This window comes from Oncorhynchus masou, chromosome 17 (genome assembly GCF_036934945.1).
Source record: "Oncorhynchus masou masou isolate Uvic2021 chromosome 17, UVic_Omas_1.1, whole genome shotgun sequence".
NCBI lineage: Eukaryota > Metazoa > Chordata > Actinopteri > Salmoniformes > Salmonidae > Oncorhynchus > Oncorhynchus masou.
In genome coordinates this window covers 1,096,482-1,112,817 of record NC_088228.1, presented here as the reverse complement: position 1 = coordinate 1,112,817, position 16,336 = coordinate 1,096,482, and the positions used below count along the sequence as shown (strand labels likewise).

General features: G+C 38.5%; 1 pseudogene; it reads left to right on the top strand.

Moving 5' to 3' along the window:
• Positions 1-7,902, top strand: part of LOC135558072 (collagen alpha-2(VI) chain-like) — a 48,801-nt pseudogene extending 40,899 nt beyond the window's left edge.
• The last annotated feature ends 8,434 nt before the right edge of the window (positions 7,903-16,336 follow it).

Genomic DNA, 16,336 nt, shown 5'->3' with positions numbered 1-16,336 from the left:
TAACAGATACATACTATAACAGATACATACTATAACAGATACATACTATAATAATAGATACATACTATAACAGATACATACTATAACAGATACATACTATAACAGATACATCCTATAACAGATACATACTATAATAATAGATACATACTATGATAATAGATACATACTATAATAATAGATACATACTATAACAGATACATACTATAACAGATACATACTATAACAGATACATACTATAACAGATACATACTATAATAATAGATACTATAATAGATACATACTATAACAGATACATACTATAACAGATACATACTATAATAATAGATACATACTATAACAGATACATACTATAATAACAGATACATACTATAATAATAGATACTATAACAGATACATACTATAATAATAGATACATACTATAATAATAGATACTATAACAGATACATACTATAATAATAGATACATACTATAATAATAGATACTATAACAGATACATACTATAATAATAGATACATACTATAATAATAGATACATACTATAACAGATACATACTATAACAGATACATACTATAATAATAGATACATACTATAACAGATACATACTATAATAGATACATACTATAACAGATACATACTATAATAATAGATACATACTATAATAATAGATACATACTATAATAATAGATGCATACTATAACAGATGCATACTATAATAGATGCATACTATAATAGATACATACTATAATAATAGATACATACTATAACAGATACATACTATAATAATAGATATATACTATAACAGATACATACTATAATAATAGATACATACTATAATAATAGATACATACTATAACAGATACATACTATAACAGATACATACTATAATAATAGATACATACTATAATAATAGATACATACTATAACAGATACATACTATAACAGATACATACTATAATAATAGATACATACTATAACAGATACATACTATAATAGATACATACTATAACAGATGCATACTATAATAATAGATACATACTATAATAATAGATGCATACTATAACAGATGCATACTATAATAGATGCATACTATAATAGATACATACTATAATAATAGATACATACTATAACAGATACATACTATAACAGATACATACTATAATAATAGATACATACTATAACAGATACATACTATAATAGATACATACTATAACAGATGCATACTATAATAATAGATACATACTATAATAATAGATGCATACTATAACAGATGCATACTATAATAGATGCATACTATAATAGATACATACTATAATAATAGATACTATAACAGATACATACTATAATAATAGATACATACTATAACAGATACATACTATAACAGATACATACTATAGTAATAGATACATACTATAACAGATACATACTATAACAGATACATACTATAACAGATACATACTATAACAGATACATACTATAATAATAGATACATACTATAACAGATACATACTATAACAGATACATACTATAACAGATACATACTATAATAATAGATACATACTATGATAATAGATACATACTATAACAGATACATACTATACTAATAAATACATACTATACTAATAAATACATACTATAACAGATACATACTATAACAGATACATACTATAATAATAGATGCATAATATAATAGATACATACTATAATATATACATACTATAACAGATACATACTATAATAGATACATACTATAATAGATACATACTATAATAGATACATACTATAACAGATACATACTATAATAGATGCATAATATAATAGATACATACTATAATAGATACATACTATAACAGATACATACTATAACAGATATATACTATAATAATAGATACTATAACAGATACATACTATAACAGATACATACTATACTAATAAATACATACTATAATAATAAATGCATACTATAACAGATACATACTATAACAGATACATACTATAATAATAGATACATACTATAACAGATGCATACTATAACAGATACATACTATGACAATAGATACATACTATAATAATAGATGCATAATATAATAGATACATACTATAATATATACATACTATAACAGATACATACTATAATAGATACATACTATAATAGATACATACTATAATAGATACATACTATAACAGATACATACTATAATAGATACATACTATAATAGATACATACTATAACAGATACATACTATAATAAATACATACTATAATAGATACATACTATAACAGATACATACTATAATATATACATACTATAACAGATATATACTATAACAGATATATACTATGATAATAGATACATACTATAATAATAGATACATACTATAACAGATACATACTATAATAATAGATACATACTATAACAGATGCATATTATAATAATAGATACATACTATAATAATAGATACATACTATAACAGATACATACTATAACAGATACATACTATAACAGATACATACTATGACAATAGATACATACTATAATAGATACATACTATAATAATAGATACATACTATAACAGACACATACTATAACAGATACATACTATAATAACAGATACTATAACAGATACATACTATAATAACAGATACTATAACAGATACATACTATAACAGATACATACTATAATAATAGATACATACTATAATAATAGATACATACTATAACAGATACATACTATAATAATAGATACATACTATAACAGATACATACTATAATAATAGATACATACTATGATAATAGATACATACTATAATAATAGATACATACTATAACAGATACATACTATAACAGATACATACTATAACAGATACATACTATAACAGATACATACTATAACAGATACATACTATAATAATAGATACTATAATAGATACATACTATAACAGATACATACTATAACAGATACATACTATAATAATAGATACATACTATAACAGATACATACTATAATAACAGATACATACTATAATAATAGATACTATAACAGATACATACTATAATAATAGATACATACTATAATAATAGATACTATAACAGATACATACTATAATAATAGATACATACTATAATAATAGATACTATAACAGATACATACTATAATAATAGATACATACTATAATAATAGATACATACTATAACAGATACATACTATAACAGATACATACTATAATAATAGATACATACTATAACAGATACATACTATAACAGATACATACTATAATAATAGATACATACTATAACAGATACATACTATAATAGATACATACTATAACAGATACATACTATAATAATAGATACATACTATAATAATAGATGCATACTATAACAGATGCATACTATAATAGATGCATACTATAATAGATACATACTATAATAATAGATACATACTATAACAGATACATACTATAATAATAGATATATACTATAACAGATACATACTATAATAATAGATACATACTATAATAATAGATACATACTATAACAGATACATACTATAACAGATACATACTATAATAATAGATACATACTATAATAATAGATACATACTATAACAGATACATACTATAACAGATACATACTATAATAATAGATACATACTATAACAGATACATACTATAATAGATACATACTATAACAGATACATACTATAATAATAGATACATACTATAATAATAGATGCATACTATAACAGATGCATACTATAATAGATGCATACTATAATAGATACATACTATAATAATAGATACTATAACAGATACATACTATAATAATAGATACATACTATAACAGATACATACTATAATAGATACATACTATAATAATAGATACATACTATAACAGATACATACTATAATAATAGATACATACTATAACAGATACATACTATAACAGATACATACTATAACAGATACATACTATAATAATAGATACATACTATAACAGATACATACTATAACAGATACATACTATAACAGATACATACTATAATAATAGATACATACTATGATAATAGATACATACTATAACAGATACATACTATACTAATAAATACATACTATAATAATAAATGCATACTATAACAGATACATACTATAACAGATACATACTATAATAATAGATGCATAATATAATAGATACATACTATAATATATACATACTATAACAGATACATACTATAATAGATACATACTATAATAGATACATACTATAATAGATACATACTATAACAGATACATACTATAATAGATGCATAATATAATAGATACATACTATAATAGATACATACTATAACAGATACATACTATAACAGATATATACTATAATAATAGATACTATAACAGATACATACTATAACAGATACATACTATACTAATAAATACATACTATAATAATAAATGCATACTATAACAGATACATACTATAACAGATACATACTATAACAGATACATACTATAATAATAGATACATACTATAACAGATACATACTATAACAGATACATACTATGACAATAGATACATACTATAATAATAGATGCATAATATAATAGATACATACTATAATATATACATACTATAACAGATACATACTATAATAGATACATACTATAATAGATACATACTATAATAGATACATACTATAACAGATACATACTATAATAGATACATACTATAATAGATACATACTATAACAGATACATACTATAATAAATACATACTATAATAGATACATACTATAACAGATACATACTATAATATATACATACTATAACAGATATATACTATAACAGATATATACTATGATAATAGATACATACTATAACAGATACATACTATACTAATAAATACATACTATAATAATAAATGCATACTATAACAGATACATACTATAATAATAGATACATACTATAACAGATACATACTATAACAGATACATACTATAACAGATACATACTATGATAATAGATACATACTATAACAGATACATACTATGATAATAGATACATACTATAATAATAGATACATACTATAACAAATACATACTATAATAATAAATGCATACTATAACAGATACATACTATAATAATAGATACATACTATAACAAATACATACTATAACAGATACATACTATAATAATAATAATAAACGTGTCAACGTGTGTGTGTGTCTTCAACCTGTGTGTGTGTGTGTGTGTTTCAGAACCAGCGGTGGCCAGCTGTGTCCAGCGCCCTGTGGACCTTGTGTTCATGCTGGACGGGTCAGAGAGGATGGGAGTGGAGAACCACCGCCGAGCCAAGGAGTTCATTGAGAACGTGGCGCGCCGCCTCACGCTGGCCAACGGCCAATCAGACAACAGGAACGCCCGCGTGGCCTTGCTGCAGTACGGCGGCCAGTCAGAACAGAGGGTGGAGTTTTCGCTCACGCACAATCTGACGGTGATCGCTGATTCGCTGGCAGGGATGAGCTACATGGACTCCGCCTCCTCTTTGGGCAGCGCCATCATACACGCTGTCAACAACCTGGTGATGTCACAGGTACAGTCAAATCCTTCATTAATGGCACCCCTGATAAAGACGAGCAAAAACCCCTGAATGAAATAAATCATTCAAATACTGAGCTACATTGTATTCTCAAAACAAATTATATAAACATTAAAAATATCTCCCCTGTTTTCAATTCTCCAGCACCCTCCCCAGTTTCCAATACTCCAGCACCCTCCCCTGCTTTCAATACTCCAGCAGCCTCCCCTGTTTTCAATACTCCAGCACCCTCCCTTGTTTTCAATTTTCCAGCACCCTCCCCTGTTTTCAATAATCCAGCACCCTCCCCTGCTTTCAATACTCCAGCAGCCTCCCCTGTTTTCAATACTCCAGCACCCTCCCCAGGTTTCAATACACCAGCACCCTCCCCTGTTTTCAATACTCCAGCACCCTCCCCTGCTTTCAATACTCCAGCACCCTCCCCAGGTTTCAATACACCAGCACCCTCCCCTGTTTTCAATACACCAGCACCCTCCCCTGTTTTCAATACTCCAGCACCCTCCTCTGCTTTCAATACACCAGCACCCTCCCCTGTTTTCAATACTCCAGCACCCTCCCCTGTTTTCAATACTCCAGCACCCTCCCCAGGTTTCAATACACCAGCACCCTCCCCTGCTTTCAATATTCCAGCACCCTCCCCTGCTTTCAATATTCCAGCACCCTCCCTTGTTTTCAATTGTCCAGCACCCTCCCCTGTTTTCAATACTCCAGCACCCTCTCCTGTTTTCAATACTCCAGCACCCTCCCCAGTTTTCAATTAGCACCCTCTCACTGTTTTCAATACTCCTAATGCTGTATAACTGTACTGTCTCTCTGTGTGGTCTACAGGGAAGCCTCCTGGCAGTCCTAATGCTGTATAACTGTACTGTCTCTCTGTGTGGTCTACAGGGAAGCCTCGTGGCAGTCCTAACGCTGTATAACTGTACTGTCTCTCTGTGTGGTCTACAGGGAAGCCTCCTGGCAGTCCTAATGCTGTATAACTGTACTGTCTCTCTGTGTGGTCTACAGGGAAGCCTCCTGGCAGTCCTAATGCTGTATAACTGTACTGTCTCTCTGTGTGGTCTACAGGGAAGCCGCCTGGCAGTCCTAATGCTGTATAACTGTACTGTCTCTCTGTGTGGTCTACAGGGAAGCCGCCTGGCACGTCGTAACGCTGAACTGTCCTTCGTCTTTATCACCGACGGCATCACCGCGGGCGACAGCCTGGAGGAGGGTGTCTCAGCCATGCGGCGGGCCGAGGGCATTCCCACGGTGATCGCCATGGGGACCGACACGGACCAGGAAGTGCTGAGGAAGGTTGCCCTGGGAGACACGTCAGCCATCTTTAGAGGAGAGGACTATGCAACGCTGGGGAAACCCACATTCCTAGAACGCTTCATCCGCTGGGTCTGCTAACCAGCTAACCAGCTAAGCAGCTCGTTAGAGCAAACCAGCTGTGTTCTAACTAGCTGTTAAAGCTGTAGTCCGTAAGAATCTTTTCAGTTCTGAAAAATAAACAACAGGGTGTTCTCTGGGTTTTGAATTAAAGTCATATGGTGCGCTGTGATTTTCCACGTTTTAGCAAAATGGCAAAACTTGGAAGCTAAACTTCTAGCTCGTCCGAAAGACACAAGAGCCTCCAGATTGTTGAATCTTTTAAATTAGTTAAATGACAGATTCCACCATTAACTAGATAAAACAAACAACCAAAGCCTCTCTTATCAGAGAGTTACTGATATTGAATGTGTACAATGTTACAGCTGTAGGTCAATTGTTGTTGTTGTTGTTGTTGATTTTTGTGTTTTTCTATAAGAGATCCCTCTCTGTGAGGCCTATATCAGTACGTTTGTATTTTACACTAAATGTGATATTCTAGTGGAAGGAGTTACACACAGTGTCAATGTCTCGCAAAACAGTCTTCACTTTTCAAACAGTCTTCACTTTTCAAAGTCTTAACTTTTCAAACAGTCTTAACTTTTCAAAGTCTTAACTTTTCAAACAGTCTTAAGTTTAAATAGGCTTTGACTTACAAAGTCGTTATGTTTTCAAACAGTTTTATAGCTTTTAATTTCAGTGAAAGTGTCTCTTATCTGTTATTATTCTAGATCAGACAGTCATTTAGACATCTCTCTCACACACACACACACATACACACACACACACACACACACACAGATCGGTAGTTACATATATCCAACACACCTACACCCATACCCAACACACACACACACACACACAGAGAGAAACTCAAACACACACACAAATCACACTGAAATGCATTTGTTGTAAACTGAAAATGATGTAATAAAGCCAGCTGTGGTGTAACCAGACCTGTGTGTGTGTGTGTGTGTGTGTGTGTGTGTGTGTGTGTGTGTGTGTGTGTGTGTGTGTGTGTGTGTGTGTGTGTGTGTGTGTGTGTGTGTGTGTGTGTGTGTGTGTGTGTGTGTGTGTGTGTGTGTGTGTGTGTGTGTGTGTTCGCGCGCGCATCTGCACCTGGTTTTAATTTGTTAGCTGTGAACCATATGTATCCTGTCTGGAGGTTTACCAGACCTGGGTTGCTGTTGTCAATTAAATACTTATTCTCTGGATATTGGAGTATCTTCACGACAAAACACCACAACACACCAGAACAACACAACACATGACACCAGAACACACCACAAGACTCCAGAACACACCACAAGACTCCAGAACAACACAACACATGACACCAGAACACACCACAAGACTACAGAACACACCACAAGACACCAGAACACACCACATCAACACACCACACTTCCCCACCCCTACACACCTCGCCACACCACCCCACACACCAATGCAATCTGGTTTCCGAGCTGGTCACGGGTGCACCTCAGCCACGCTCAAGGTCCTAAACGATATCATAACCACCATCGATAAGAGACGTTACTGTGCAGCCGTATTCATCAACCTGGCCAAGGCTTTCGACTCTGTCAATGACCACGTTCTTATCTGCAGACTCGACAGCCTTGGTTTCTCAAATGATTGCCTCGCCTGGTTCACCAACTACTTCTCAGACAGTGTGTCAAATCGGAGGGCCTGTTGTCCGGATTGGCTCAAATGCATTAAGGAAAGAAATTCCAGAAATGTACTTTTACCAAGGCACACCTGTTAATTGAAATGCATTCCAGGTGACGACCTCATGAAGTTGGTTGAGAGAATGCAAAGCTGTCATCAAGGCAAAGGGTGGCTACTTTGAAGAATCTCAAATATAAAGAACACTTTTTTGTCACGACATGATTCCATATGTGTTATTTCATAGTGTTGATGTCTTCACTATTATTCTACAATGTAGAAAACGGTACAAATAAAGAAAAACCCTGGAATGAGTAGGTATGTCCACACTTTGAACTGGTACTGTATGTGAAAGTCCCACCCTTCCACAGAGGGGTCATGTTAGTGTGTAACCCAAACTGTTCGTTATAGACAGAAGTTGGCAGATCGGCTGTACCGACTTTATTTATATTTATTTAATGAGGCAAGTCGGTTACGAACAAATTCTTAATTAAATTTTTTTTTTTTTTTTACCTTTATTTAACCAGGCAAGTCAGTTAAGAATAAATTCTTATTTTCATTGACGGCCTAGGAACAGTGGGTTAGCTGACTGTTCAGGGGCAGAACAACAGATTTGTACCTTGTCAGCTCGGGGGTTTGAACTTGCAACCTTCTGGTTCAACTCTCTAACCACTAGGCTACCCTGCCGCCCATGATGGTCTATTCTATATATCTATACTATAGGACTCCCATTCACGGCCTAACCAGGAACTACAGTGACGCCTCTAGCACTGAGATGCAGTGCCTCAGACCACTGCAGACCACTGCCTCAGACCGCTGCCTGAGACCGCTGCTTCAGACCACTGCCTCAGACCGCTGCCTGAGACCGCTGCTTCAGACCACTGCCTCATACCGCTGCCTCAGACCGCTGCACCGCTGCCTCAGACCGCTGCCTCAGACCGCTGCCTCAGACCGCTGCCTCAGACCGCTGCACCGCTGCCTCAGACCGCTGCACCGCTGCCTCAGACCGCTGCACCGCTGCCTCAGACCGCTGCACCGCTGCCTCAGACCGCTGCCTCAGACCGCTGCCTCAGACCGCTGCACCGCTGCCTCAGACCGCTGCTTCAGACCACTGCCTCAGACCGCTGCACCGCTGCCTCAGACCGCTGCTTCAGACCACTGCCTCAGACCGCTGCACCGCTGCCTCAGACCGCTGCACCGCTGCCTCAGACCGCTGCCTCAGACCGCTGCCTCAGACCGCTGCCTCAGACCGCTGCCTCAGACCGCTGCCTCAGACCGCTGCCTCAGACCGCTGCGCCACTCAGGACTTCAGGCCGTGGACAACACCATCGTGTTCGTGAGAGTCTCATCTTTCCATAGAGTGGTCAAAAAATGTATTTTGTCAAACCGTTCTACAGATGATTTTGTGAGAAGACAGATTTTTGGAAATGTCTCACGGTCTGACAAACACAGCTCTAGCTCTGTCACCTTTCACCTCAGATGCAGGAAGTGTTACATAGGCAGATTCAGGAAGTGTTACATAGGCAGATGCAGGAAGTGTTTCATAGGCAGATGCAGGAAGTGTTACATAGGCAGATGCAGGAATTGCTACATAGGCAGATGCAGGAAGTGTTACATAGGCAGATGCAGGAAGTGTTACATAGGCAGATTCAGGAAGTGTTACATAGGCAGATTCAGGAAGTGTTACATAGGCAGATGCAGGAAGTGTTACATAGGCAGATTCAGGAAGTGTTACATAGGCAGATTCAGGAAGTGTTACATAGGCAGATTCAGGAAGTGTTACATAGGCAGATTCAGGAAGTGTTACATAGGCAGATACAGGAAGTGTTACAAAGGCAGATTCAGGAAGTGTTACATAGGCAGATGCAGGAAGTGTTACATAGGCAGATTCAGGAAGTGTTACATAGGCAGATGCAGGAAGTGTTTCATAGGCAGATTCAGGAAGTGTTACATAGGCAGATTCAGGAAGTGCTACATAGGCAGATGCAGGAAGTGTTTCATAGGCAGATTCAGGAAGTGTTACATAGGCAGATGCAGGAAGTGTTACAAAGGCAGATGCAGGAAGTGTTGCATAGGCAGATGCAGGAAGTGTTACATAGGCAGATGCAGGAAGTGCTACATAGGCAGATGCAGGAAGTGTTTCATAGGCAGATGCAGTGCATCCCATCTGATACTGTAAATTTCCCTGTACTCATCATGGGGTTGCTACAACCTGGTCTTTGAATGAAAGTTTACAATGTAGGTGCACACAGGTCAAGAGACAAATTTGAGGTGACAGACAGTGACATTCGATACTGCCTTGCACACTCTTACCTGCATCTTCCCTTCGCTTGTGGATTTCAATGAACAACACATCAGCTGTATGTGAACAGGCGGAAAAACCTTTCCAAGCCAAACCACTACACACAGCCTACATCGTTGTCACCATATTAGCTAAAGTAACATGCTAGTCAACATAGCTAATAGAACTAACGCGTTAGTAAACCCTCTACATGCAGTAACGTTACAGAGTCAGTAAGCAGTTACAACGGGGGACCCCGGTGGCAAGAAATTAGTCAAACCAAAAGTTTACCTTGACTTGGAAGAGTTCCAGTGTTGTGTTGGAAAGTCCTAGCCAGGTAACTAACATAGCATCCCTCTGTTATAGCCTGCTAGCTAACATAGCATCCCTCTGTTATAGCCAGCTAGCTAACGTAGCATCCCTCTGTTATAGCCAGCTAGCTAACATAGCATCCCTCTGTTATAGCCAGCTAACTAACATAGCATCCCTCTGTTCTAGCCAGCTAGCTAACATAGCATCCCTCTGTTATAGCCAGCTAACTAACATAGCATCCCTCTGTTCTAGCCAGCTAGCTAACATAGCATCCCTCTGTTATAGCCAGCTAGCTAACATAGCATCCCTCTGTTTGAGCAGGGTGTTTCAGTAGGCGAAACTAGCTAGCTGCATTTGCTAGCTAAGTAAGTGAAACTGAAAGTGAAAAAAAGGACAATCTCTCTATTTTTGTTTTGCTTCTCCTTCATTTTGGAAGAAATGCATTTGTTCAAAACTGTTCAACTATCGTCTTTCTTTCTCTTTGAGTCAACTGCTCACCACATTTTATGCATTGCAGTGCTATATAGCTTATGCTTTCAGTACCAGATGCATTTCTCTGATCCTTTGATCAAATCAAATCAAATGTCATTTGTCACATACACATGGTTAGCAGATGTTAATGCTAGTGTAGCGAAATGCTTGTGCTTCTAGTTCCGACAATGCAGTAATAACCTACGAGTAATCTAACCTAACAATTCCACAACTACTACCTTATCCTTTCTAGCGCAGGGGTTCCACTAGCGAAACAACATTCCGCTAAAAAGGCAGCGCTCGAAATTCAACAATATTTTTTTGAAATATGTAACTTTCACACATTAGCAAGTCCAATACAGCAAATGAAAGATAAACATCTTGTTAATCTACCCATCGTGTCTGATTTAAAAAATGCTTTACAGCAAAAGCACAACATATGATTATGTTAGATCATAGCCAAGTCGAAAAACACAGCCAAAAAGCTGAAATATAGATCAAATTAATAACTAACCTTTGATGAACTTCATCAGATGACACTCACAGGACATCACGTTATACAATACATGTATGTTTTGTTCGATAATGTGCATATTTATATCCAAAAATATCAGTTTACATTGGCGCCTAACGTGCAGTAATGTTTTCCAAAACATCCGGTGACTTTGCAGAAATACTCATAATAAACAATGGTAAAAGATACTAGTGTTATTCACAGAATTAAAGATAGACTTCTCCTTAATGCAACCGCTGTGTCAGATTTCAAAAAAACTTTACGGAAAAAGCATAATCTGAGAACGGTGCTCAGAGCCCAAAACAGCCAGAGGAATATCCACCATTTTGGAATCAACAAAGATAGAAACAACACCATAAATATCTTCATCAGAAGGCACTCCCAGAAATCCCATTGATTTGTTCCATAAAGTTCCATCATTTATGTCCAAATAGCCACTTGTTGTTAGCGTGTTCAGCCCATAATCCATCTTCATGAGACGCGAGCATTTCATTCAGACAAAAACTCTAACAGTTCCATTACAGTCCTTTAGAAACATGTCAAACGATGTATGGAATCAATCATTAGGATGTTTTTAACATAAAACATCAAACATGTTCCAACCGGAGAATTCCTTTGTCTTCAGATAAGCACTGGAATGAGACTCTGTCGGGAAACCAAGGATCTCTGCCAGACCACTGACTCTCATGAGCCCAGACATCATTCAAACAGTTTTAGAAACTTCAGAGTGTTTTCTATCCAATAGTAATAATAATATCTGGGACAGAGTAGGAGGCCGTTCACTCTGGCCACGCTATTCATCCAAAAGTGAAGATGCTGCCCCCTATCCCAAAAAGGTTAAGTACACAAGTGTAAAGGAATGAAGAATATGTACATAAAGATATATGAATGAGTGATGGTACAGAACGGCATAGGCAAGATGCAGTAGATGGTACAGAGTACAGTTTATACATATGAGATGAGTAATGTAGGGTATGTAAACATGATATTAAGTGGCATTGTTTAAAGTGGCTAGTGATACATTTTTTACATGTATGGCAGCATCCACTCAGTGTTAGTGGTGGCTGTTTAACAGTCTGATGGCCTTGAGATTGAAAAACAGCTTCTATCTCTCGATCCCTGCTTTGATGCACCTGTACTGACCTCGCCTTCTGGATGATAGCAGGGTGAAAAGGCAGTGGTTGTTGTCCTTGATGATCTTTTTGGCCTTCCTGTGACATCGGGTGCTGTAGGTGTCCTGGAGTAGTTTGCCCCCTGTAATGCATTGTGCAGACCTCACTACACTCTGGAGAGCCTTACGGTTGTGGGCGGAGCAGTTGCCGTACCAGGTGGTGATATAGCCCGACAGGATGCTCTCGATTGTGCATCTGTAGAAGTTTGTGAGTGCTTTTGGTGTCAAGCCGAATTTCTTCAGCTTCCTGAGGTTGAAGAGGCGCTGCTGCGCCTTCTTCACCGTGCTGTCTGTGTGGGTGGACCAATTCAGTTTGTCTGTGATGTGTACACCGAGGAACTTAAAACTTACTATCCTCTCCACTACTGTCCCGTCGATGTGGATAGGGGGGTGCTCCCTCATGTCCTTTGTTTTGTTGACATTGAGTGTGAGGTTATTTTCCTGACACCATACTCTGAGGGCCCTCACCTCCTCCCTGTAGGCCGTCTCGTTGTTGTTGGTAATCAAGCCTACCACTGTAGTGTCGTCTGCAAACTTGATGATTGAGTTCGAGGCGTGCATGGCCACGCAGTCGTGGGTGAACAGGGAGTACAGGAGAGGGCTCAGAACGCACCCTTGTGGGGCCCCAGTGTTGAGGATCAGCGGGGTGGAGATATTGTTACCTACTCTCACCACCTGGGGGTGGCCCGTCAGGAAGTCCAGTACCCAGTGGCACAGGGCAGGGTTGAGACCCAGAGTTTCAAGTTTGATGACGAGTTTGGAGGGTACTATGGTGTTAAATGCTGAGCTGTAGTCGATGAACAGCATTCTCACATAGGTATTCCTCTTGTCCAGATGGGTTAGGGCAGTGTGCAGTGTGGTTGCGATTGCGTTGTCTGTGGACCTATTGAGGCGATAAGCAAATTGGAGTGGGTCTAGGGTGTCAGGTAGGGTGGAGATGATATTGTCCTTGACTAGTCTCTCAAAGCACTTCATGATGACGGAAGTGAGTGCTACCTTAGCTTTCTTGGGAACAGGAACAATGGTGGCCCTCTTGAAGCATGTGGGAACAGCAGACTGGGATAAGGATTGATTGAATATGTCCGTAAACACACCAGCCATCTGGTCTGTGCATGCTCTGAAAACGCGGCTGGGGATGCCGTCTGGGCTTGCAGCCTTGTGAGGGTTAACACGTTTAAATGTTTTACTCACATCGGCTGCAGTGAAGGAGAGTCCGCAGGTTTTGGTAGCGGGCCGTGTCAGTTGTACTGTATTGTCCTCAAAGCGAGCAAAGAGGTTGTTTAGTCTGTCTGGAAGCAAGACATCCTGGTCCGCGACTAGGCTGGTTTTCATTTTGTAATCCGTGCTTGACTGTTCACGCTGTAAGTGCTCTGATAAGCTGGAGGACGTCCCCCGGAATTTGATCGGAGCGCCCGCTTCCTCTGGACTGAAGAAACACAATAAATCATCACTAATCCACTCTGAGTTTCTCTCATCAACTGAACTGTCCCCAACCTCTTTTACACCCAACCTGACACCACATAAGGATCAGCCAAAATGTAAGGATCCATCCTTTCCACAAATCTCACTCCCACTGGACCCAAATCATCCTTTTCATCCTCGGGACGAGACCCGAAGTCAGTGGTCGTCACCACAGATACTACCATCCATACTCTAGTCAGGTTCCATCTCTGAGCTCAGTGGGCCTCACCACAGGTACTACATCCATACTCTAGTCAGGTTCCATCTCTGAACTACTAGAGCGTATCCCTCTTTTTGCACCTGACTCCAACCCTCCTCACCACACTTCTTCCATCTACACTCAGCTCCTTCTCAGAGGTCATCACTGTATCTGCCAACACACTGCTTCCATCTACACTCAGCTCCTTCTCAGAGGTCATCACTGTATCTGCCAACACACTGCTTCCATCTACACTCAGCTCCTTCTCAGAGGTCATCACTGTATCTGCCAACACACTGCTTCCATCTACACTCAGCCAAGCCCTCCCCTAACCCGGACAATTGTGCGCCGCCTCATGGGTCTCCTGGTCGCGGCCGGCTGCAACACAGCCTAGGATCAAAACGGGTCTGCAGTGATGCCTCTATGCAGTGCCTTAGACCGCTGCGCCACTCAGGGGGCCCTCATAATATGTTCTACTGGGCCACTCAGGAGGCCCTCATAATATGTTCTATTGGGCCACTCAGGAGGCCCTCATAATATGTTCTACTGGGCCACTCAGGAGGCCCTCATAATATGTTCTACTGGGCCACTCAGGAGGCCCTCATAATATGTACTACTGGGCCACTCAGGAGGCCCTCATAATATGTTCTACTGGGCCACTCAGGAGGCCCTCATAATATGTTCTACTGGGCCACTCAGGAGGCCCTCATAATATGTTCTACTGGGCCACTCAGGAGGCCCTCATAATATGTACTACTGGGCCACTCAGGAGGCCCTCATAATATGTTCTACTGGGCCACTCAGGAGGCCCTCATAATATGTTCTACTGGGCCACTCAGGAGGCCCTCATAATATGTTCTACTGGGCCACTCAGGAGGCCCTCATAATATGTACTACTGGGCCACTCAGGAGGCCCTCATAATATGTTCTACTGGGCCACTCAGGAGGCCCTCATAATATGTTCTACTGGGCCACTCAGGAGGCCCTCATAATATGTTCTACTGGGCCACTCAGGGGGCCCTCATAATATGTTCTACTGGGCCACTCAGGAGGCCCTCATAATATGTTCTACTGGGCCACTCAGGAGGCCCTCATAATATGTTCTACTGGGCCACTCAGGAGGCCCTCATAATATGTTCTACTGGGCCACTCAGGAGGCCCTCATAATATGTTCTACTGGGCCACTCAGGGGGCCCTCATAATATGTTCTACTGGGCCACTCAGGAGGCCCTCATAATATGTTCTACTGGGCCACTCAGGGGGCCCTCATAATATGTACTACTGGGCCACTCAGGAGGCCCTCATAATATGTTCTA